At 50.4% G+C, this 22,342-nt stretch overlaps 1 protein-coding gene and 1 long non-coding RNA gene across 4 annotated transcripts in view; one reads left to right on the plus strand and one right to left on the minus strand.

Moving 5' to 3' along the window:
• Positions 1 to 11,932: 11,932 nt before the first annotated feature.
• LOC147580460 (uncharacterized) lies at positions 11,933 to 17,619 on the minus strand. The gene is made up of 3 exons (XR_015252929.1): positions 13,941 to 17,619; positions 13,472 to 13,544; positions 11,933 to 12,203 (listed from the first exon to the last, which is right to left on the minus strand). It is a non-coding gene; the product is annotated as an uncharacterized LOC147580460 (long non-coding RNA).
• ZNF710 (zinc finger protein 710) overlaps positions 17,595 to 22,342 on the plus strand; it is a 70,000-nt gene continuing 65,252 nt past the window's right edge. Inside the window, exon 1 of one of the 3 annotated variants that reach the window (XM_086711547.1) lies at positions 17,595 to 17,737. The gene's annotated coding sequence lies outside the window, so the exon portion shown is untranslated. Of the gene's footprint in view, positions 17,738 to 17,852; positions 17,990 to 18,258; positions 19,400 to 22,342 lie in introns of those variants that run through there. The other 2 variants (XM_086711548.1, XM_086711546.1) reach the window with 2 other exon arrangements.

Raw genomic sequence — 22,342 nt, forward strand, 5'->3', positions numbered from 1 at the left:
CCTCGCCTCTGGTCTCCTCCATGATGGCTTCACTTTCCTATCATGGAAAGATGGCGGCCACAGCCCCAAACCTCTTACCCTCTCCAGAGGAGGGAAAAGGTAGTCCAACAAGTCAGACGACTGGTTGAGTCTCACTGGCTCTAGCTGGCCTGACTTGGCTCAACACTGACACAGGGAAACATGTGTTGGTTGGCTGGGCACATGCCACCCTTGGGGTGGGGTCAATACCCACCCAGGCATGGCCTTAGAACGGTGGAGGGGGAGCCCTCCAAGCAATATTGGGATTGCATCAAGAGAAGCAAGATGGGGGGGTGGGGTCTTGGATATCAGAAAGAATGAGAAAAACAGAGAGAGAGAGAGAGAAAGGAAGGAAAGAAGAGGAAAGGAAAAGAATGCAAAAGTCTAATGACATCAACAACTCAGACAACAACAGACGTTGGCGAGGATGCGGAGAAAGAGGACCTCTTTTGCGTTGTTGGTGGGAATGCAAGCTGGTGCAGCCACTCTGGAAAACAGTATGGAGGTTTATCAAAGAACTAAAAATAGAACTACCCTACGACCCGGCAATTGCACTACTAGGCATTTATCCAAGGGATACGGGTGTGCTGTTTCAAAGGGGTACAGGCACCCCAATGTTTTTTTTTTTTATTTTTTTTTCAACGTTTATTTATTTTTGGGACAGAGAGAGACAGAGCATGAATGGGGGAGGAGCAGAGAGAGAGGGAGACACAGAATCGGAAACAGGCTCCAGGCTCCGAGCCATCAGCCCAGAGCCTGATGCGGGGCTCGAACTCACGGACCGCGAGATCGTGACCTGGCTGAAGTCGGACGCTTAACCGACTGCGCCACCCAGGCGCCCCCAGGCACCCCAATGTTTATAGCAGCACTATCAACAATAGCCCAAGTATGGAAAGAGCCCAAATGCCCATCGATGGATGAACGGATAAAGAAGATGTGGCATATATATACAATGGAGTATTACTCAGCAATCAAAAAGAATGAAATCTTGCCATTTGCAACTACATGGATGGAATTGGAGGGTATCATGCTAAGTGAAATTAGTCAGAGAAAGACAAAAATCGTATGGCTTCACTCATATGAGGACTTTAAGAGACAAAACAGGGGAACATAGGGAAGGGAAACAAAAATAATATAAAAACAGGGAGGGGGACAAAGCAGAAGAGACTCATAAATATGGAGAACAAACTGAGGGTTGCTGGAGGGGTCATGGGAGGAGGGATGGGCTAAATGGGGAAAGGGCATTGAGGGATCTACTCCTGAAATCACTGTTGCACTACATGCTAATTTGGATGTAAATTTTAAAAAATAAAAAATAAAAAAAATAAAAAAGAATGCAAAAGTCTCCTTGGGGTGAACAAATTCATGAACAGATCCACAATTTTGTGGCCACAGAGCTATGCCAAATAGCTTCCAGACAAATTATCCTCCAGAAATTCATTTTTAAATCAGTTTTGAGCTCAGCACATTTCTACCCGTGTGGGGAGAAGGGAGGGGGAGTTTTTTATTGTCAACTTCCCAAACTAGCCTAACATTTTTAAATGTAACCCATAATAGAGTGGAAACGCTTGGATATTTGTAATGAAAAAGGGAGAGCAAAACTTCCAACAGTGGATGATAGATAAAAAGGATTTTGGATCTGAAACCTTGCCTTTATTTGCTATGAGTGCTGCTGCCTGGGAAAAAGCACACTAATGAATGAGAATGAGCTGCCAGATGGAGACCCCAGTGAGGCTCTGAAGGGGCTCCCAGCGCTCTCTGCCATGTTGAATTTCCCTCCACATGTTATGGTTTTCCTTTCTCTTGACATAGGTACATCAAGGAGAACATTTGTCTTACATCTTCTTTTTACAGATGTGCGCAGAAGTGAGTCTTGTAACTCTACTACGATTTGGGTCATTTGGGGCCCACGGGTGGAATCCAAGGGAGGAGACGGGGCCATAATCCAGGAGGTGGTTCCATAGCACCGGGTTGGTGCATCGGGCCGGGTTGGAGGACACCTGTTCACAGTGGAGGCGAGAAGGTGGGCCTACGGAGGAATTATCTGAGCCTGTGGGAGGGAACAGGCGGGAGAGGGGGCCAGTCTCAGCCCCAGGTGCATTCAAACCCCCGTGTCTCCAGCACTCAGCCTTTCCCTTCTCTGACCATCTAGAAGTATGGCGACAGCACCCCAGCTGAGCCTAGGCCAAAGCCGCCCCCCCCCAACATTGACCAGGGAAGGTGATTCTCTGTGCCGTTTCTGTTTCCCAAGAGCTACCGATTACACACTTCCCTCCCTCTCCTTTTCCCTGTGCTCTCCCCCCACAGAATTTCTCTGCCTAAAACACAAATCTGATTCCATCATTTGCAACCCCCCCCCAAGACCTTTCAGGTTTGCCTAGGGCCCACGGCAGCATCTCTTATAACCTTCCTTATGTTCCTTAGGACCCTCATTCTTGGGTCAGGCAAGTTTAAGAAACCCTTTATACCACATGCACTCTTACAGAATCCCAACACAAAATGACAAGTTAAGCGCTCCAAGCAGTCTTCCGGTAAAGGACCCGTTTTGATTATTTTTTACTCCGTCAATCCCTCGCCTCATTTGAAACCAAAGCCATTCTTATGCATTGTCATTTTTTTTTTTAACGTTTTATTTATTTTTGAGACAGAGAGAGACAGAGCATGAACGGGGGAGGGGCAGAGAGGGAGGGAGACACAGAATCGGAAGCAGGCTCCAGGCTCCGAGCCATCAGCCCAGAGCCCGACGCGGGGCTCGAACTCACGGACCGCGAGATCGTGACCTGAGCCGAAGTCAGACGCTTAACCGACTGAGCCCCCCAGGCGCCCCTTATGCATTGTCATTTAACAAACACACTTTGGGAATCGCTGGCTTAAAAGATAAAGCCCAGATAGCCTAACACAGCATCCAAGACCTTTCCGTTCTGGCCACGACCCCTTCTCCCAGCTTCGCCACCCAGAGTGCTTCCGCAGATGCACCCTGGTCACCCCCATACAGACCACACACACACAAACGCTTTGTGCTTCCAATTTCTCTATATTTTTGTACGTGTTCTTCCTCCTTCCTTCCCTTTTCCCAAGTAAAACAGCCTTTCCCAGAAACTCCATTCAGATGATTATTCCATTAATATGAACGACCAGCATTTACTGAGCATTTACTATGTGCCGGGCCCTCTCTATGCAGTTTTCTGTACTCAGGCCCTCAAGCGTCAGAGCTCGAGCAAGATTCTGACCATGGATACGTTGCCTTCTGTGTTTCGATAAGCCCTTCAGCTGGCCCCCACAGTCCCTCGTACCAATGAACCCCTCTCTCCTCATGGTCATCCTAGATGGCCTCTGCCTGGCTTGGATCTCCAACCGAGTCCCCCCTCATCACCTCCTTCCCTCCGAGAAGAGCTTTGCAGCATCTAGCTTTGCAGCATTTGACAAGGATGATTGACCCCAGGTTCATTCAGACATTTATTCATTCATTCTAAACATTGACTGAGCACTGGGGGCTTTAAGAAAGACATGGTCCCCCCCCCAAAAAAAAAGACACGGCCCCCACCCTTACAGAGCCACAGGCCAGAAGAGACAGACAGCAAACACAGTGTTACGAACAATTCAATAATTGCTAGGGCACAAAGTATTGCCAAGAAGTGGGGGGAGGGTTTGGATCTATGGGAGGAACTTACCAGGGCCCTAATCTGGCCTGGAGGTCCGGGGAGGGCTTCCTGGAGGAGACAAAGGCCCACAGGAGACGAGACAGGACCGTGAAGGGCAGAGGTGGGAGGGTTGAGGTGTATTTAGGGGCTGCAACAAGCAAAGGTTACCAAGATGGCTTTGGAGGGGGCTGGCGAGTAACAGGCAGGGCCCCTGGGGACTCTCCTTGAAAACCCAGCACAGTGATGGAGTCAGCAGGCTTGGGTGTGAATCCTGACTGGGTCAGTTAGCAACCAGGGGGTGGGTGGGTTGGGTAAGTCTCTTAACCTCTCTGTTTCTGCTTCCCTAGCTGCAAAAGGGGGCATCTTCTCGAACACCTAGCTAAATTTAACAAGCACTTGCGACCTGCTGGGCACGCTCTAGGCACTTGACGTGATGTAACTAATTTGATCCTCACGATAACCCAGTGAGATAAAGTATTATCCCCACTTAGCAGGTGATAAAACTGAGTCACTAAATGAATTCATTGACGGTGGCCCAGCCAGCTGGAAGTAATGGTATCTGCCTAACAGGGTTGCAAGAGCTGAAGGAGATAAAGCACAGTGCCTGGCACACAGTTGTTGCTTAATAAATGTCGCTTTTTACCTTGAGTTATCCTGAGAGCAATAGACATCCATTAAAAAGATTTAAGACAGTAAGACTTTAAAGACTGGTCAGAGGGCTCCAGGGTGGACACAGAGAGAGGGTCAGAAGGCTCTTACAGGGCAGCTGGCCCAGGCCCGTGGGAGCCCGGGGGGCCCAGTCGGTTAAGCATCCAACTTTGGCTCAGGTCACGATCTCACCGTTCCTGACTTCGAGCCCCACGTTGGTGCTCTGAGCTGAAAGGGCGGAGTCTGCTTGGGATTCTCTCTCTTCCTCTCGCTCTCTGCCCCTCCCCCACACACACAAGCGCACTGTATCTCAAGAACCAAAACAAAACACTCAAAATCCCTTTGTCTTTTCAGCCTGCCCGCGTTGTCCCCTGGTTTCCTCCTAGCTCTGGGAAGCCCCAAAGCCAAGCTTTCCCCATTCTCAGGTGGTCAGCCCTCGGCAAAGAATTCTATTTTGTCTGAGCCTGGCCATCCCACCAGATCTGCTCCCCACACGGGGCCCTGTCGCAGAAAAGGCAGGGAGGCCGTGCGGAGGCAGGACAGGGCCGCCCGTTGCACAGGAGGCCAACTCTGGCAAAATCTCCAGCTAGGAGGATTTGGGCAGGGGGCCCCCTTCTGGCACTGCCCCCTTTCTTCCCTCTGCTGCAGGCTCCCCCAACGTGCCCACATCCCAAGATGGAGCTGGCCCTGGGGCCCAGAAGGCAAGCTGGAATCGGAACCCGCCGTGCTAGCCTTTAGTTGAAACAGCTGTGAGTGTGAACATTTTCTTCTAGTTTTGTTTTCTGGTGTTTTCTCTTGAGCGACCTGGCTCATGGTATCTTTTCATCATTTATCTATTGGGATTTTACAGTTAAAAAAAATTGGGGCGCCTGGGGGGCTCCGTAGTGGAGCCGCCGACTTTGGCTCAGGTCATGATCCCACGCTTGTGAGTTCGAGCCCCGCGTCGGGCTCTGTGCGGACAGCTCAGAGCCCGGAGCCTGCTTCGGATTCTGTGTCTCCCTCTCTCTCTCGGCCTCTCCCCCCCCATTCTGTCTCTCTCTCTCTCTCTCAAAAATAAATATTTAAAAAATATTTTTTTAATTAAAAAATCATTTATACCAGCTCTTTATATAATTTTTAGAGATGGCTTTTAAAATATTTAAAAATATTTCACAGTCTACCTTTTTGTTTTTGTCCTCACTTTATCTTTTAAAATTACACAAGCAAGGGTGCCTGGGTGGCTCAGTCGATTAGGCATCAATCTGACTCTCGATTTCGACTCAGGTCATGATCTCACGGTTGGTGAGTTCAAACCCTGAGTCAGGCTCTGTGCTGTCAGAGCTCGGGATTCTCTCTCTCTCCTCTCTCTCTCTCTCTCTCTCTCTCTCTCTCTCTCTCTCTCTCTGACTCTCTGCTGCTCACGCTCTCGCTCATCTCTCAAAATAAATAAATAAACTTAAATAAATAAATAGGTAAATGAAAAAATTACACAAGCAAATATGAGCCTATTCTTGATGTAAAAAATCTAAATGCCCATGCTTCAAATAAAGCAGATATGAGGTGCATGGCTGGCTCTATCAGTTAAGCATCTGACTTCGGCTCAGGTCATGATCTCTCAGGTTCATGAGTTTGAGCCCCACATGGGGCTCTGTGCTGACAGCTCGGAGCCTGGAGCCTGCTTTGGATTCTGTGTCTCCCTCTCTCTCTGCCCCTCCCCTGCTCATGCTCTGTCTCTCTCTGTCTCAAAAATAAATAAACATTTAAAAAAAAAAAAGGGTTTGTTTTTTTTTCAAATAAAGCAGATGTCCCCTTGGCCCACCCTCTTCTCCAATCCACTCCACACCCCAAATGCTGTTTGTGGACGTCTGTTCTCACCATGTTCTAGACATTTATACACATGGTATAGTTGCACAGAAATATATAGCTTTGTTTTGTGTGCACTTTTCTTCCTTTTGTGAACATTATACTAATTGCAACTTGATTTCTTCACTTACTAATAGATCTTAGAGAAAATTTTTGTTTTCTTAGCATGGCAAAGTTTGACTTATTTACATCACCAAAAATGTTCTTTTTTCTGTTGATTTCCTCCATTGAGCCTAAGCTTGAAAAGTTATTCCTTCTCCAGCTGTTTGAAAGTGTCTTTAAGGGGCGCCTGGGTGGCTTAGTTAGTTAAGCGTCCGACTTCAGCTCAGGTCATGATCCCACGCTTGTGAGTTCGAGCCCTGCGTTGGGCTCTGTGCTGACAGCTCAGATCCTGGAGCCTGTTTCAGATTCTGTGTCTCCCTTTCTCTGACCCTCCCCCGTTCATGCTCTGTCTCTCTCTGTCTCAAAAATAAATAAACGTTAAAAAAAAAAAATTTAGAAAAAGGAAAGTGCCTTTAATGTTTTAATGGTTTGATTTATTATTACTACTATTATTATTATTAAAGTTCAAATAGAAGCTATTTGCTGTATTATAATGTAAGGTAAGAATAGAATCCCCTCCCCCCCCCCACCTCAACTGCTGTTAGCCTAAAATAATTTTTTTGGTTTTTTTAATGTTTATTTATTTATTTTTTCTTTTTCAACGTTTTTATTTATTTATTTTTGGGACAGAGAGAGACAGAGCATGAACGGGGGAGGGGCAGAGAGAGAGGGAGACACAGAATCGGAAACAGGCTCCAGGCTCCGAGCCACCAGCCCAGAGCCCGACGCGGGGCTCGAACTCACTGACCGCGAGATCGTGACCTGGCTGAAGTCGGACGCTTAACCGACTGCGCCACCCAGGCGCCCCAATGTTTATTTATTTTTGAGAGAGAGAGAGAGAGACCAAGTACAACTGGGTGAGGAGGGGAGAGCAGAGAAAGAGGGAGACACAGAATCCGAAGCAGACTCCAGGCTCTGAGCTGTTAGCACAGAGCCCAATGTGGGGCTCGAACTCACGAACCGTGAGATCATGAGCTGAACCAAAGTCAGACATGTAACCAACTGAGCCATCCAGGCATGCCAGTCCAAAATAATTTTTAAAATAACCCTCTTTTGGGGGCGCCTGGGTGGCTCAGTCCGTTAAGTGACCAACTCTTGGTTTCAGCTCAGGTCATGATCTCATAGTTCATGAGTTCCGGCCCTGAGTCTGGCTCTGTGCTGACAGTGCAGAGCCTGCTGGGGATTCTCTCTCCCTCTCTCTCTGTCCCTCCTGAATTCTCTCTCTCTCTCCCTCTCTCTTTCTTTCTCTCTCTCTCTCAAAATAAATAAACTTTAAAAAGTAAAAATAACAATAACCCTCTTCTCCCAATGACAGTACTTGGTGACCTGTTAAATTAGTCCGTGGATTGTTGTCTTCTGAGCTACCTAATTTAACCTATTCAAATAATTGTACACCCTTTCAAGAAGAACTTGAAACAAAAAAATAATAAAATAACTACATCTTTGCCCTAATAGCACCCGATTTTAAATATTGTAATTTTCCAATACGTTTTATATAGAGATCTGTTCCCTCCATTCTTACTCGCGTTGTACAAAATTGTCTTTGAAATTCTACCTGTTTGTGTTGCTCAATGAATTTTATAATCTTTTGGTAAAAGTTTGAAAGAGAATCACGTTCAGATTTGCGCTAAGCTTGTAAATTCACTTGACCTTTCTACATGCACATTATTCAACCTTTACCTCAGGTGCAGGGTCTGTCTCTCCCTATTCAAGTCTTCGCTTGGAAAAAAAAAAAAAGGCAGTTTTCTTCACATAGAAAATGCTATATTCTGGTTTGACTTATAGAACACGGGGTTCCTCACACCTCAAAACTATAAAAGACACCCTCCCCCGCCCCAATAAAACCCTCTGGACTGAGAACTCTGGGGGAGAGTGTTCTTGATATCTTTCCTAAACCCTTCCTCAATGCATTTATTCATTAAACTAGTATTTATTTCAAATGCCTGCTGCGTGCCAGGCCCAGGTTCTGTGCAGTAGGTATACAGCAGGAAGCCACGCGGTTTTCTTACAATTATCTCAAAATAAAACATTTAATTAAAAAAAAACACAATTATGTCAAAATAAAAAGTTTAATTAAAAAAAAAAATTCTCTCTTCACAGGAAGCTCATATTCCAGTGGGGAGAGAGGAAGGGAAACAAGTAAGCAATTAGGCATATGTCATATCAGATGGTGTGAAACGCTGTGGGGAACATGGAAACACGGGGGGTGGGGGGCGCGGGGCTTTGGAAAGTGGGCCTGGGGACCGCTGTCTGTCCAGGGTGTTTCTGAGCAGAAACTGAAGGAGGTACTTTAGAGTTTCTACTTTTGATTCTGTCAAACCGAGGAACTTCTCCATTTTTTCTTTTCCCCAGAAAATGACCTATTCGGGGTGCCTGAGTGGCTAGGTGGGTTAAGCGCCTGGTTTGGTCCGACTCTTGATCGTGGCTCGGGTCGTGATCTCGTGGTTTGTGAGTTCGAGGCCCGCATCAGGCTCCGTGCTGACAGTGTGGAGCCTGCTTGGGATTCTCTCTCTTTCTCTCTGCCTGTCCCCTGTTCGTGCTCTCTCTCTTTCTTTCAAAACAAAACACAACAAAACACAAAAAAAAAACTTTATTTTTTTTCAACGTTTATTTTATTTATTTTTGGGACAGAGAGAGACAGAGCATGAACAGGGGAGGGGCAGAGAGAGAGGGAGACACAGAATCTGAAACAGGCTCCAGGCTCTGAACCATCAGCCCAGAGCCCGACGCGGGGCTCGAACTCACGGACTGCGAGATCGTGACCTGGCTGAAGTCGGACGCTTAACCGACTGCGCCACCCAGGCGCCCCAAAAAAAAAAACTTTAAAAAAAAGAAAGAAAATTACCTATTTCGTTGGAGTTTTCAGATTTGTCAGCAACTTCATGTAAGATCCTTTTATATTTTTCTTTTTAAGATCTGTTTGTTATTCCCACCATTTTTCACCTTGTGTTCTTGTGTTTGTTTCTTTTTCTTCTTTGTGATGTTTATCCATTGTATTTTTCAGACCTCACTTTTACAAAAAGAACCAACTCAAGGACACATGCATCAATGGGACTGTTTTCCATTTTCCTGTTCTTTTTGGCTTTTTTCCTGATCACTTCCTTATTTTTGTTTGGGGTTTTGTTTTTTAATGTTTCTAAATTGTGTGATGAGTGTTTTGTTTAACTTTTTCTGAGTTTAATAGTAAAATCATCTTAAAAGCTAAATAACTTTTTGAGTAAAGCTTTGCACATACACTGTTGGTTTTGGTAGATTTGGTTCTTCCTGTTATTTTCCAAACGAACATTTTATTCTTCATTTTCTCCTTTATCTAAGAGCTATTGTGGAGAATTTTAAATTGTCAATTAACATTTATATCTACTTTTAGCATATCGTAAACAAAGGATGTGGCCCATATGATGTCTCTATTTCAAATTTATTGAAGGGGTAACCTGGGTGGCTCGGTCAGTTGAGCGTCTGACTCTTAATTTTGGCTTAGGTCATGATCCCAGGGTCATGGGATCAAGACCCATATCAAGGCCCCACACTGAGCATGGAACCTGCCTATGATTTTCTCTCTCTCTCTCTCTCTCCCTCTGCCCCTCTCCCTCGCTGTGCTCTCTCTCTCTCTCTCTCTCTCAATTAAAAAAAATCAAATTTATTGGAATTTTCTTTAAGGTTGAAAATTCCAGTTTGTTGTGGGAGGGGTGGGTGGCCCTGGGTGGCTTAGTTAGTTGAACCTCCAACTCAAATTTGGCTCAGTCATGATCTCACTGTTCGTGAGTTCCAGCTCCATGATCAGCTATGTGCTGACATTGTGGAACCTGCTTGGGATTCTCTCTCTCTCTCTCTCTCTCTCTCTGCCCCTCCCCCACTTGTGCGTGCTCTCTCTCTCTCTTTGTCTCGCTTTCTCTCTCTCTCAGTATAAATAAACAGTTTTTAAATTTTTATTTATTTTTGAGAGAGAGAGAGAGAGAGTGTAAGCAGGAGAAGGGTAGAGAGAGAAGGAGACACAGAATCCGAGGCAGGCTCCAGGCTCTGAGATGTCAGCACAGAGCCTGATGTGGACCTTGAACTCACAAACTGAGAGATCATGCCCTGAGCCGAAGTCAGGCAATGAACCTACTGAGCCACCCAGGCGCCCCTAAATAAACATTTTTGTAAAAAGCAAAAAGAACTCCTTTTTTTTTTTTTTAAGTTTATTTATTTATTTTGAGAGAGAGAGAGAGAGAGAGTTCGTAAGCTGGGAGAAGGGCAGAGAGGCGGAGACAGGATCCCAAGCAGGCTCTGTGCTGATAGGGCAGACCTGGGGCTCGATCCCACCAAGCGAGAGATCGTGACCTGAGCTGAAATCAAGAGTCAGACACTCAACCAACCAAGCCACCCAGGTGCCCCGAAAATTCCACTTTTACAAGTATTTTGTGGATCCTGGAAAACTGAGTAGCTTGCAGCCCAAGCCAAGAGTCAGTACCTCCAGGAACTGGGGCAAAAGAGCAGTCTGTGAACAAGAAGTAAGCTTAAGGGGAAGTGACTTTGATGCCAAGAGGACAAAGAACGGGCTTTTTTTCAGGAGCAACGAGAGGCCAGGCTCTGGGAAAGGCCCTTTGCATGGATTGTCTCCTTCAGCAGTGAGGTAGGATGCCTCAGAGCAGGAAACTGGGGGGTAAGGAACTTCCTAAAGTCTATTCCCTGCTCAAACTCTTCCCTTGTTTTGCTGAGCGGATTCCCGCCTTTCTTTCAAGACTCCTTTTAAACGTCACCACTTCTAAGAAGTCTTCCCAAAGCCAAGAGCTGGGCTCTCCTGTTCCTGCATAAGTCATCACTAGTCTTACACGTGTCACCCTTGGTTGCCTGGGAGACTCTTGAGGGTGGCCGGCACAGGGCAGATTCTCAGTAAATGTTTGTTGATGAGGCGAAGATTAAAGGCAAAAGAAGGAGACCAAGAAGAGAATTCGTGTCTGAAGATTCGACACAGCCAAGCCATCACCCTGAGGTACCCCTCCCCTGTCCCTGCCAAGCAGGTGATGCCTGGGGGTGTTATAGGTAATCATGCTAACATTAAAAGCTCCTTCCGTTTGCAGAGTGCTTTGCTGTCTACACAGCATTACCTTGCAGGCATCATCTCATCTGACCTTCTTGAGCCTAGGTTGCCCTCAGCCCATTTTCCAGGCAGTGAAGCTTTCAGAGGCAGAGTGTGGCCAAGGTCACACAGCTGGCAAGTTGCCACAGCCAAGAGCTCCTGAGACTCAAGTCGTGGCCGCATTCAAACTTGAACTCAGGTCCCTCCTGACGTGAAAGCAGACACACACACACACACACACACACACACACACACACACACACACACACCCCTTGCTGCCTTGGTGAAGACTATAAATTCGCCTCCTGTCTTGCTTGGCATCATGGCTTCACAATGGAGTCTTTCTTTTCCAGACAACATGTTTAATGAATGCCTTAAAGGAAATTCACGAGCGTGATCCCTGATGCCATATGCTTATTCGTTCATCTTTTCTTAGGAGGGACAGTAGACATTTGCTGAGCTCCTGTCGATGAACACAGCGCCAAGGACTCGGCAAGTCCTGGACACCGTGACCTGCACGTAGGCCGGGAGGACGCCTCGGAAGGGCCTTCAGAGCAGCCCTGCCCACGGCCCACCCACCACCCCCAGGCCTGCCTCCTCCTCCCCGCGCCTAGCAGTTACCACCCTACCACCGGGCACCCTCTTGATTTCCCTTCATAAAAAGCCCCATTCTCCTTGTGCACAATACACTTTCACAATAGATGGTCTATTCAGCCCGGAGCCCAAACCAGCAGCAACCAAAACGTTGGTTCCTCTTTACCGTTAGGTCTTCGAACGTTCCCAAGGGAGGAGACCTAATTGCGTCCTGCAGAATTAACTTCCTGTTTGCTTGCCTGTCGCTTCTAGGGACTGGAAGCCCCTTGAGGGTCTGGCCTGGGTCTTTTCACTGTCGCCTAAGGAGAGGAGATCTTCATTGCTTAAAATAATATAATCAGGGGTGCCTGGGTGGCTCAGTCGGTTAAACGTCGACTTCGGCTCGGGTCACGATTCCACGATCTCACAGTTTGTGAGTTCGAGCCCCCTATCAGGCTCTGCCCTGACGGCGCAGAGCCTGCTTCTGATCTTCTGTCTCCCTCTCTCTCTGCCCTCCCCCCTAAAAAACATTAAAAAAAATAAGATTATTATCAGCATAGAAATTCGGCAAACAGACTAAGAGTCAAAGAAGAAAATAAAAATCACCTATAATTCCCACAGACAGAGATAACTCTCGAAAGTTGTTTGTGTTTCCTTCCCAGCATTTTATATGTGTTTTTTGGGATAAATCTATATGTATATGCAAAATTGTACAAAAATATAATTCTGATGCCTATGCAATTTTGTATCTCGCGCAGATTACAAACATTTCCCATGTCATTAAATATTCTTCAAAAACATGGTTTTTAATAGCCAAAAATTACTACATCAAATGTGCATGCCATAGGCTCTTCAAACATTTCCTCATTGTTGAATACTTAGGTTACTTCCTTCCTTCTCCTTATTTTTTTGTCTGCGATCTTTGCCAACATAAATAATACTTTGATAAACACCCTTAACATACATTTTTGTCCACCTCGCTGATTCTTTTTTTTTTTTTTAAGTTCACTTATTTATTTTTAAGTAATCTCTACATCCAACATGGGGCTCAAACTCAAGTTTGTGACTTGAGTTTGGCTCTTCTGACTGAGCCAGTCAGGCATCCCCCACCCTGCTGATTCTCTCCGATTTCTAGACACCAGTGTGCTGTTTTGTTTTGTTTTGTTTTGTTTTGTTTTGTTTTGTTTTGTTTTGTTTTAAGTAGGCTCCACTCCCAGCATGGAGCCCAACTCAGGGCTTGAACTCACAGCCCTGAGATTGAGACCTGAGCAGAGATCAAGAGCCGGATGCTTAACATGACTAAGACACCCATGCACCCATTTCTCTCAGATTTCTAGGATGAAAGTTACTGAATTAAAGTAGCTTTGAAACTTGTCTATTTTCCAGGCTGTGTACTGATTAGCCCTCCCATAGCCATACGTGTCGTCATTGTGGCTTTTATGTATTTGTGTTTAACTGTTTGGTGAAGCTGGCAGTTTCCTGTTTATGGTCGATGGCCTTTGTTTCTTTGGGCATATTTTTATTCTTATATTTTTGCAAATAAGGCCAGTGAAGTTATGGATCCAAGCGATGATGGGAATTAACTCACGCAGATGTGCACCATCGGTCACAAGGAAGGGGTCAGAGGAGCTGGATTATTCGATGGCACCCTGTCATTCCTCCTGGGAAAATATTTTGCAAATGTCAGATGTTTGCCCCCACGTGTCCACACAGACTTTTGCTTTTCTTTGGGTTTGCCCTGCAAACCCTGGTGATTCCTAAATTATTACTATACTTCTGAGGACCCTGAGTGGGTGCCCATTTTCTGTGGGACGTCAGTCCCTAGCCTCGTTCTCAGTGACCCTCCACCCGTTCTGGGTCTCCCGGCATCCAGCCCGTCCGTCCACCTCCGCTCTCCACAGTCCCTTTTAATTCAACCCTGGGGTCCTACGCCTTCCATTGGCGGGATTCCAGTCGGGAGGTTTGATACTAAAAATCCAGATGTTGAACACTGCAAAGGCACTGATATATTTTTTAAATGTCTGTTCTGTCAATGAAAGAAACATTTTAATATTCACCTGCTAATCTCCAAGCGGTTACTCTGGTGAACACATCAATCAAGACACTGAAGAGCTGTGTTTCATCCCTTTTCTCAGCTTACAAGATTCCTCAGATTTTCAGAAATGGGCATGAACATTCGGAAGGCCTGTGGCATGAATGCATCCTCCCTCGGGGAAATCATGAGGATTAGTAAACCTTATAATAACAAACCTTCCTTCCCATTTCAGCTCTAGGCAGGCAACCATGGCATGCCCAGGAGAGGCCTCCGTTTACTGAGTCTGCTTCACAACTGCTGATTTCTTCCTCTCTCATGGGAATCTGGCGTTCCTTCCTCGGTTGGGGAAGCAGAGGGGACTTGGCTGAACAGTCTTGGCAGGTCTGACTGTGTATCTAGGCCCTTGCTGGTAGCTCCTGACATTCACATAAGCTTTACAACTTATGAACTACAGCGCCACGGGTCCCGTCTCACATATTACCTGCTTTCGGGCCTCCCAACTACCCCCAGACATGGACCCTAATGAAATTAAAAAGGTGCCAGAGAAGGAAGTGGGTCACCTGCCCAGACCGGTTCTCACCGGCAATCTGTGAGAGAAAAAGGTATCAGGGAGGTAGGTGGAGAGCACAGTTACTCTAAAGAAAGGGAGAAAACAAGGGCGCCTGGGTGGCTCAGTAGGTTAAAAGTGTCTCAGTGATTTCGGCTCAGGTCATGATGTTACAGTTCGTGGGTTCGGGCCCCACGTTGGGCTCTGCTCTGGCAGTGCGTTGCCTGCTTGAGATTCTCTCTCTCCCTCTCTCTCTGCCCCCCCCCCGCCCCCACCGTTTTAAAATAAACTTTACAAAAAGAAGAAGAAGAAAAGGAGAAAACAGACTTGCTGGAAAGAAATCCCAACTAGAAACTCTGATTCAGTCGCCCCATAGCTGTGACCTTGGGAAGTTTTGTGGGTTTTTTGTAACATTTCTGTGCGTCAGTCTCCTCGTATGCAAAAGGATGACCAGAATACGACATCTACCTGGCGTAAAGGTGACTGTAGAAATCTGTTTATCATAGTAGGTTCATAAAAGTGGAAACATCCTACAGTGCAACAATTAATTTGTTTAAACAAATTAAGATACATGCATATATGTATATATGGAATGGCATCATTCATTAGCAGTGACCCTGTGTTTCTAAACAGGGAGAGATATTTGTGGCCTATCACTGGGTAGATATCGTTGTAGGGGCGCCCGGGGGGCTCAGTCAGTTGGGGGTCCGACTTCGGCTCAGGTCATGATCTCAAGGCTCGTGGGTTCAAGCCCCGCATTGGGTTCTGTGCTGACAGCTCAGAGCCTAGAGCCTGCTTCCGATGATTCTGTGTCCCTCGCTCGCTCTGCCCCCTCCCCCACTCGTGTTCTGTCTCTCTCTCTCTCAAGAATAAAACATTAAAGAAAATTTTTTTAAAAAGTGGTTGTAATTCAGTTGGTATAGGGTTATGCCATTTTTGTTAATTTTGTAAAAATAACATATTTACGTGTGTAATCATTCATCTGTTTAACAAGATTGACTTTGGAGTTTTATTATGATGTGCATTTACATGTGGATATGTGGGTATAAAACACCCAAGAATATACACCAAAATATAATGTCTCTACAGGGGGTTCTTTCTCAGTTTGGCTTAGCTGATTTTCAAATTCTTTCACAATGAACTTGTGTCACAGAGAAATAATAGAAGTATAAAATGTTTACAATGCAGGAACTGGAACGTTGGTGTCTGCCTCCAACCGGGGGGCGTTTTCCTGGTGCCAAGTTCATCTGCAGGTTGCTGGGGGAATGAGGAACCCAAGCAAAGGCCTGAGAGGTTTTAAGAGATTTAATTCGGGCTCTGGAGGAGTCGATAATCTCTTTCTCTCCCTCTCCCCCCCTCAGTGTGAACTTCTGTGTCTACTTCTCTTCGCTGTGCAAACACAGCCAGGTGTCTGCTCAGAGGGGCCCTCCTGGATTTTATGAGGCCTCCCTCTTCTAATTCTTGTTTGCTCTTCAGGCAGGCCACAACTCCACGGAGCAGGCCAGGCCTCTGCAACTGCAGTCTTCCCATTTCCAGGATGTGAAATTTCCGAGACATCCAGGATGTCCTGGCCGTCCTGAGCAGGCTTTAGGCGTTTCCCAGTCCCAGTGAACCCACTGGGACACAGGGCATCTTTGAAGGAATGCTTCCTCCACAGAGAGCCCATCACGTTTCTGACACGGTGAGTCATTTTGGTTTCGGCCCAGAACGTAAAGTCATTCCCAGGTTGTAAGGGCACCTCCCTGGCAGTCACTCCCCGATTTATAATAATAATGAATAAAAGTCACGAGGTATTGGCACTTATGCACCAGACGCTAGGCATGGGCTCAGTTAAGCCTCACAACAACCCTGGGGGTCAGGTGTTTTCATCCCCATGTTACAGATGGGAAACTTACATCAACTTGCCCAGGATATGCAGCCAGTGAGCCCCTCGCCCTTAAGACACAAGACCCCGTCTCTGCACCGCGCAAGACTTCTTGACCCCATTTTACAAGCGAGGAAACCGAGTCTAAGTTATTCACTGAGACTGTTGTTCACCCAAGTTCTTGAAGTTAGCAAGTGGGAGAAGCTAAAATTTGAACATCTCGCTGATAGGGCCCCGCTGCCTGACTTGTGCCCTGACACGGTCCCCACTCGCCCCTCCCTGACTTGTGTGCCCTGACCTTCCTCACTCCCCACTCCCCCACTGTACTCCACACTGCAGCAAATACTTGTGGCTATTCCAAGAATCTGTGAGAATGTGCTCTCTTGCCCTGGGGCCTTTGGACAGGCTGTACCTTCCCATGCGTTTGCCTGGCACAGGCCTACTTTTAGATGTCACCTCCCGCAGGAAGCCATCCCTGATCACCCCGTTCCAAGAACGCTCTGTGGTGCCTCCTTGGTTCATTCATGGCATTGCGGTTGCCGGCCTCCTGGCTTCTTCCCCTCCCCTGCGGGTCTACAAAGCCTAAGCGAGGGCCACGTGTGCTGGCGGCCAGGTCCTCAGCATCCAGCACAGGAGCGGGCACAGAGTAGGGACTCGGTAAGCATTTGTTAAATGAATGTTTGATGATCGGAGCTGCGTTTTGCTTTGTTTGGAGGACACAGCTGAGGTGCACTGAGGGGGGAGTATATAAATAATGACAGCAATGTGGCTTCCCTTCTATCCTATTTAGAGGGCTTAGTGGGCCAGTGCGCTGGGGTCATCCCGGGCTCAGTGCCCTGATGTGAAAACCATGGTGTCCCCCTGGCTGAAGCAGTCTCCGGCTACTGTCTTCTCACTCCCAGTCAGAAACAAACCACGTTCTGAGCGACTGGAGTCATTGCTCACAACACCGGGAGCCGGTTTAGGGTGGGGCGAGGGGCAGTGGCCTTGGGGCTCCAGTCTCTAAAGGCCCGGGCCTCTGGGCTGGGGGGGAGGGGTGAAGAGTGGCAGGTCCCGTCCCCGGGAGGCTGCAGTCACTGGGGGAGAGACAATGGGGCTCAGCATCTGCTCCCCGCTGGGAGAAGGGACCCTCCAGTGAAAAGCCAGGGAGAGCAGGGAAGTGTGGGAGGAATTGATGAGGAGAAGGGGTGGAGCCAAGGAGAAGCAGCCGGGAGGAAGGAAGAAAAGGGGAAGGAAGAGAAGAGGGAGGGGTGAGGATTCAGGCTTTCCTTCCTCTCGATGACCCGGTCCAGGGCTGCAGCCCGCTCCGGCATTGTTTCCTGCGGAAACCCTGGGGGCCCACGGAGACCTCACGTTTCTCCCCAGCCCCTTGGCGGCAGCCCCCGTCCGTGGGTCAGGCATCCAGCAGGTGCTCAACGCTTACTTGGGAAAATGAGAAATGTGGCCAACTTTGCTCAGGGAACTTTTCCCTTGCCTTCTCCCCACTTCTCCGGAGAAGCGGAGAGCAGAGCAGGTCTTGGGAGCACGCCCAGGCGCCCCATGAATAATTGACCCTTCCTGGCGGCTCTGCCCGGCTCAGTCCGAGGACTCCAGACCGGCCCAGCGTCGGAGTCGAGAAGCGGCTCCGAGTGGCGGGCGTTCGGGAGGTTGGAAGCCGAAGGTCCGGCCTGCCCGGGGAGCGGGGTCTGGGGGGGGGGGCGGGGGGAGGCCAGGCGGTGGCAAAGCCCGCGGCCCCGCGGGGAGGCGCCTGGGGCCCGACCCCCCGCGCCGCGAACGGCCACGCCTCGGCGCCCCCCAGCCTCGCTCCCGGGGTGGGGGTGGGGGGCGCGGCCCAGGCCCCGGGATCGGAGAGCCTTCGGGGGCGGGGGGGGGGGGCGGAGGCGCGGCGGGGGGGGGGCGATCCCAGCGCCTCCTCCGAGCCCCTTCCCACCCCGGCCCCGGCGCTCGCAGCCCGCGCCGCTCCCTCGAGTCTGGCCGTCCAGGGCTCTGCAAACAGCTGTTTAAAGGCTCTTTTACAGTTCAGTGCTCTGCGGGGATGTTTGTTCCAAGCCCATCTGCCTACTTTAAAAATATATAAGTAAAGAACACACCCAGCCTTCCACCCCTGGCTGGGGAGGGGCGGACTCGGCGGCCCCCGCCCGCACTTCGGAAGGAGCCGGCACCCAGCCGCCGCCGCCGCGGCCCCCGCCCCCGCCGACCCTCCTCTCGGGAGGACGCCCCGGGCTTCCCAGGGGGGAGGGGGCGCGCAGCCCCCGGGCCCCCTTTGTGCGGGGCAGGGCCGGGCCCCCCATTTCCATGCGAGGTTCAGACGCTCCCCCTCTCCCCCGCTTCAGTTAATCTTTGTTCCCCTTTTCTGCTGAGAGGAGAAAAAAAAAAGAGAGAGAGAGAGAAAGAAAAGGAGGAAAAAAGGCGTGACTTGATTTTCAAACGAAACTCCCACAGCAAACAAAACCCTTTTAGAGAAATAAGAAAGGAGGAAGAAGGAAGAAAAGAGGGAAGAAAAAAAAAGGAGAAAGAAAACCCTCCAGGCTTTCAATTTGAGTGGGAGAGTTGAACCGAAAGAAAGAGAAAGAAAGGAAGAAAAATCCTCTCTGCGGTAGAAAGAGAAAAGAAAACTTGGGCTGACAGGAGGGGGGTGCTGGAGGGGGGGGTGGAAGGAAGTGAGAAAACAAAAGAGAGATAAAAGGGCTGCTTTTCTGTCTCTCTTCCTCTGCGAGCTGGGTTAGGAGGAGCTGTTTTGCATCCCTTCACGTCAGCCCTGCCTCATTCCCTTCTTCCAGGGAGGGAGAGAGAGCGAGCGAGCGAGAGAGCGAGCAGGAGGGAGAGAGAGCGAGAGAGGAGAGGGAGAGAGGAGGGGGGGAGAGAGAGGGAGAGAGAGAGAGAGAGAGAGGGAGAGAAAGAGAGGAGCCGGAGGGAGGGCGGCAGGAGCAGGCGGCGGGCGCGCGTGGAGGCGGGCGGCGGGCGCGCAGCAGCAGCCCGGGCGGTGGGCAGCCAGGAGCCCCCGGCCCGGCCCCGGCCCCGGCCCCGGCCCGCCGAGGGCCCCCAGCGCAGGAGCCGCGCCCGGACCAGGGTGAGTGTCCCGCGCGGCCCCCCGGCCCCCGGCCCCGCAGCCCCGGGCGGCGCGCCGGCGGGGGCGCGGGGGGCGCGGGGGTGGGTCGAGGCGGCGGCGGCCGACCCGCCCCCCGCCTCTCCCCGGGGACGGCCGCGCGCAGGCCCGCGCCGCGCTGCAAACATGTCGTCTTTTCCTTTCACTTCCACATTCCCTCATGCCGGGGAGCTGGAGGGAGAGAGGGAGAGCCGGGGAAAGAGGGAGAGATGGCGTCTGGGGGGGGGGGGGAGGGGGAAGGGAGGGAGGGAGCGAGCGAAAGAGGGCGAGAGCGAGGAGAGCGCGCGAATGAGAGAGAGAGAGAGGGAGAGAGAGAAGCAGAAATGAAAGGAAAGCGCCGCGGTGGCGGCGGCGGCGGCGGCGGCGGCGGCGGAGCGGGAGGCCGGGGAGGCGGCGGCGGCGGCGGCTCCCGGGCCCGCACGTGGGTGTCCCGGCGCCCCGCGCGCTCCCCCCGCACCCGGCCCGGGACTCAAAGTTTCACCCCCTCGCCGCGCCGCCCCGCCCCTGCGGCTGCCCACAAACTTTATTCTCCGGTGCGGGGGGGGGGGGGTTGGGGGGATGGTTACGGCGCGTCCCCGCCGTCCCGGGGGGGGGTGGTGGTGGCGGGGGAGGGCCGAGCGGACTGAGGGGGGGGGCTGGGGGTGCCCCCCGAGGGCAGCCGGCGGCCGCACGTCGTGCGCTGCGGGACCCCCGCCTGGCCGGCGTCGGGGCGCCCCGGGCCGGGGACCTGTTGAAGGTGCTCGCCGGCTGGTGGGGTCCCCACGGCCTGTCCCTAGCCTCCCTAGTCTCAGTTCCCCTTCCTCGTTGCCCACTCGCCGTCTCCTCGCGGTCATTTTCCTAATTGGACGGAGCTGTGGGGTGTGATCGCCGGCGTCAGACGGGGGGGCCCCCGAGGCTGCCGGTTGGGCGCGGGGACCCGGGTACCGACGGGGCAGCCCCTGCAGGCGCGCAGATCCCACAGACCCGGCCCTAGTGCCACCGCCCCCCTAACTGCGGACTTGCTAACTAGTGCGTATCGGGGTTTTTTTTCCAACTTGCCTTTTAAGATGACTTTTATGGTCGCAGCAACTGCTTCCCTCCAGTCTGAGCTGTACTTTGGGAAGATTTAAGAGGCCAGGGCGGTGCTTGCGTGGGTTTTAACTAACCCGAAACGGTCCTTAATGTATCTGTCTCTCAGCTCTGCGTTGGTTGGGGCGAAGGCAGAGCCGTAGCCTGGGTGCGTTTTCACTGGGACACTGCGAGGTGCCCGTCCTTCCCCGTCGGAGCGGTCCAGTGAGTGGCCATCCTGGTGGCCCACCTTCGGGCTGCCGGGCCGAGCGCCTAACTGCTAAGGGCACTCTGAACGCCTTTATTTCTGGGCAAAATGGAAACTCCTAGCCGGTGTCGACCTGGAGGGGACGGTAGCCGGGTCCCGTGGGTGCCTGGGAGAGTCACAGAAATTCCCCCACAGGTGTGCAAAGCGGGACTTTGCACCCTTGGGGGGTCACCCAGCCAACTTTGAAGCTACTCTTTGAGTCCTGCCTTTGTACACGTGTAAGCAAAACCAGTCAAAGTTCATTTCTGCCAAGTAGAGGGCCCCTGGGCCTGCATCCCTGTTGTGCTCTTATCAGGGGCCTTTAAAAGACCTGCCGGGTCTTGTGGGAGAAGGGAAGAAAACCACCCCTAATTGCCATTAGACATCAGAACATGTATTTTTAGTGTTTGCGATCAAGCCATGGGCCTGTCTGGTTTTGATTTTTGAGACCTAGCATGACTGTATGTTTCTTGTTTGTTTTAAGTGAATATTGTTTTCTAGAGCTTTCTTGGTGGTTTTGTCAACCGGCCCATGGGCCACATGTCACCCTGTGCCAAGCACCTGTTTGAGCCCTAACTGGTCACCTATAGTTCCAGCTGCATTAGTGCTCCAGAAACCTGCAGGACCTGGCTTCCTCACATGAGGGCAGTGGGAGAGAGCAGCTCTCTTTTGAGTAGGGGGGTGTTGGACATTTGGGTCACATTTTCTTTCCTCCAGGCTCGCCTGGAGGGAGACGCAGTGAGTTGAAGTGAGAACAGATGCTCACTCTTCTCTGGGCAGATTCCTAGGTGAGTCCTTGTCCTGTGGTGTGCGGCCAGCAGGCCGTTTGTTCTGTACTTGGGTCACCTCCATCCCGACCAGGCATTTCCTACCGGGGAGACTTATTTTAGGCTCGCTGTCTAGAGACCAGGAGACAGACAAGGTCTGGGATGGTTTCCGAGTGGACAGAAGGGAGACTAATGGGACCACCAGAGGTTTTGCACAACTTCTATTTTAGGTTTGCCTTGCGGCCCGGAGATATTTCCATCTGAGTTTGCTCAAGTTCGAAGGTAGAAGGGAGGAAGTAAACAAAGGAGGAGTCAGGTGTATCCCGGAGGATGCTCCCCACAGGCTCCTCACTGGGCTTGCTCCCCCACCAGGTCCCAGGGCAGGGGCTCATGTTGCTGACTGAAGGAATCTCTGCATCTGCTGAGTCTCGTGTTAGTGATGGTTGGTCTCAACCCTGAGACTTCAAAGCCGGAAGACACTGTAGAGATGGCCTAAAAGAAACTGAGGCATGAGAAAAGCTCCATGCCTGGGGCTGTGCTCTAAGTGGCAATGCCAGTACCTGAACCAGAACTTTCAGAGTCCATTTCCGGTGCTTTTAAACACAAGGCCTTGGCCTCTGTTCTCGCTGGGGATCCCGAATCAGGCTCTGTCCAGAGAGTGTGGCTCCGAGACCATGAAACCGTGGGCGTATGCTCCCTGCATGAGACGGGTAAACCGGGCACTTTATTGTCCAGCTCTGTTACACACATACTATTCCAGAGGCTTTGACGGGCCAGTGTGACTACTAAGGGACACCAGGAACAAAGTCTGCCAGTTCAGTGAGGCAAGCGGTTTAGTTCTCGGGA

Source organism: Puma concolor, chromosome B3 (assembly GCF_028749965.1).
Source record: "Puma concolor isolate L17-30 chromosome B3, mPumCon1.1.hap2, whole genome shotgun sequence".
NCBI lineage: Eukaryota > Metazoa > Chordata > Mammalia > Carnivora > Felidae > Puma > Puma concolor.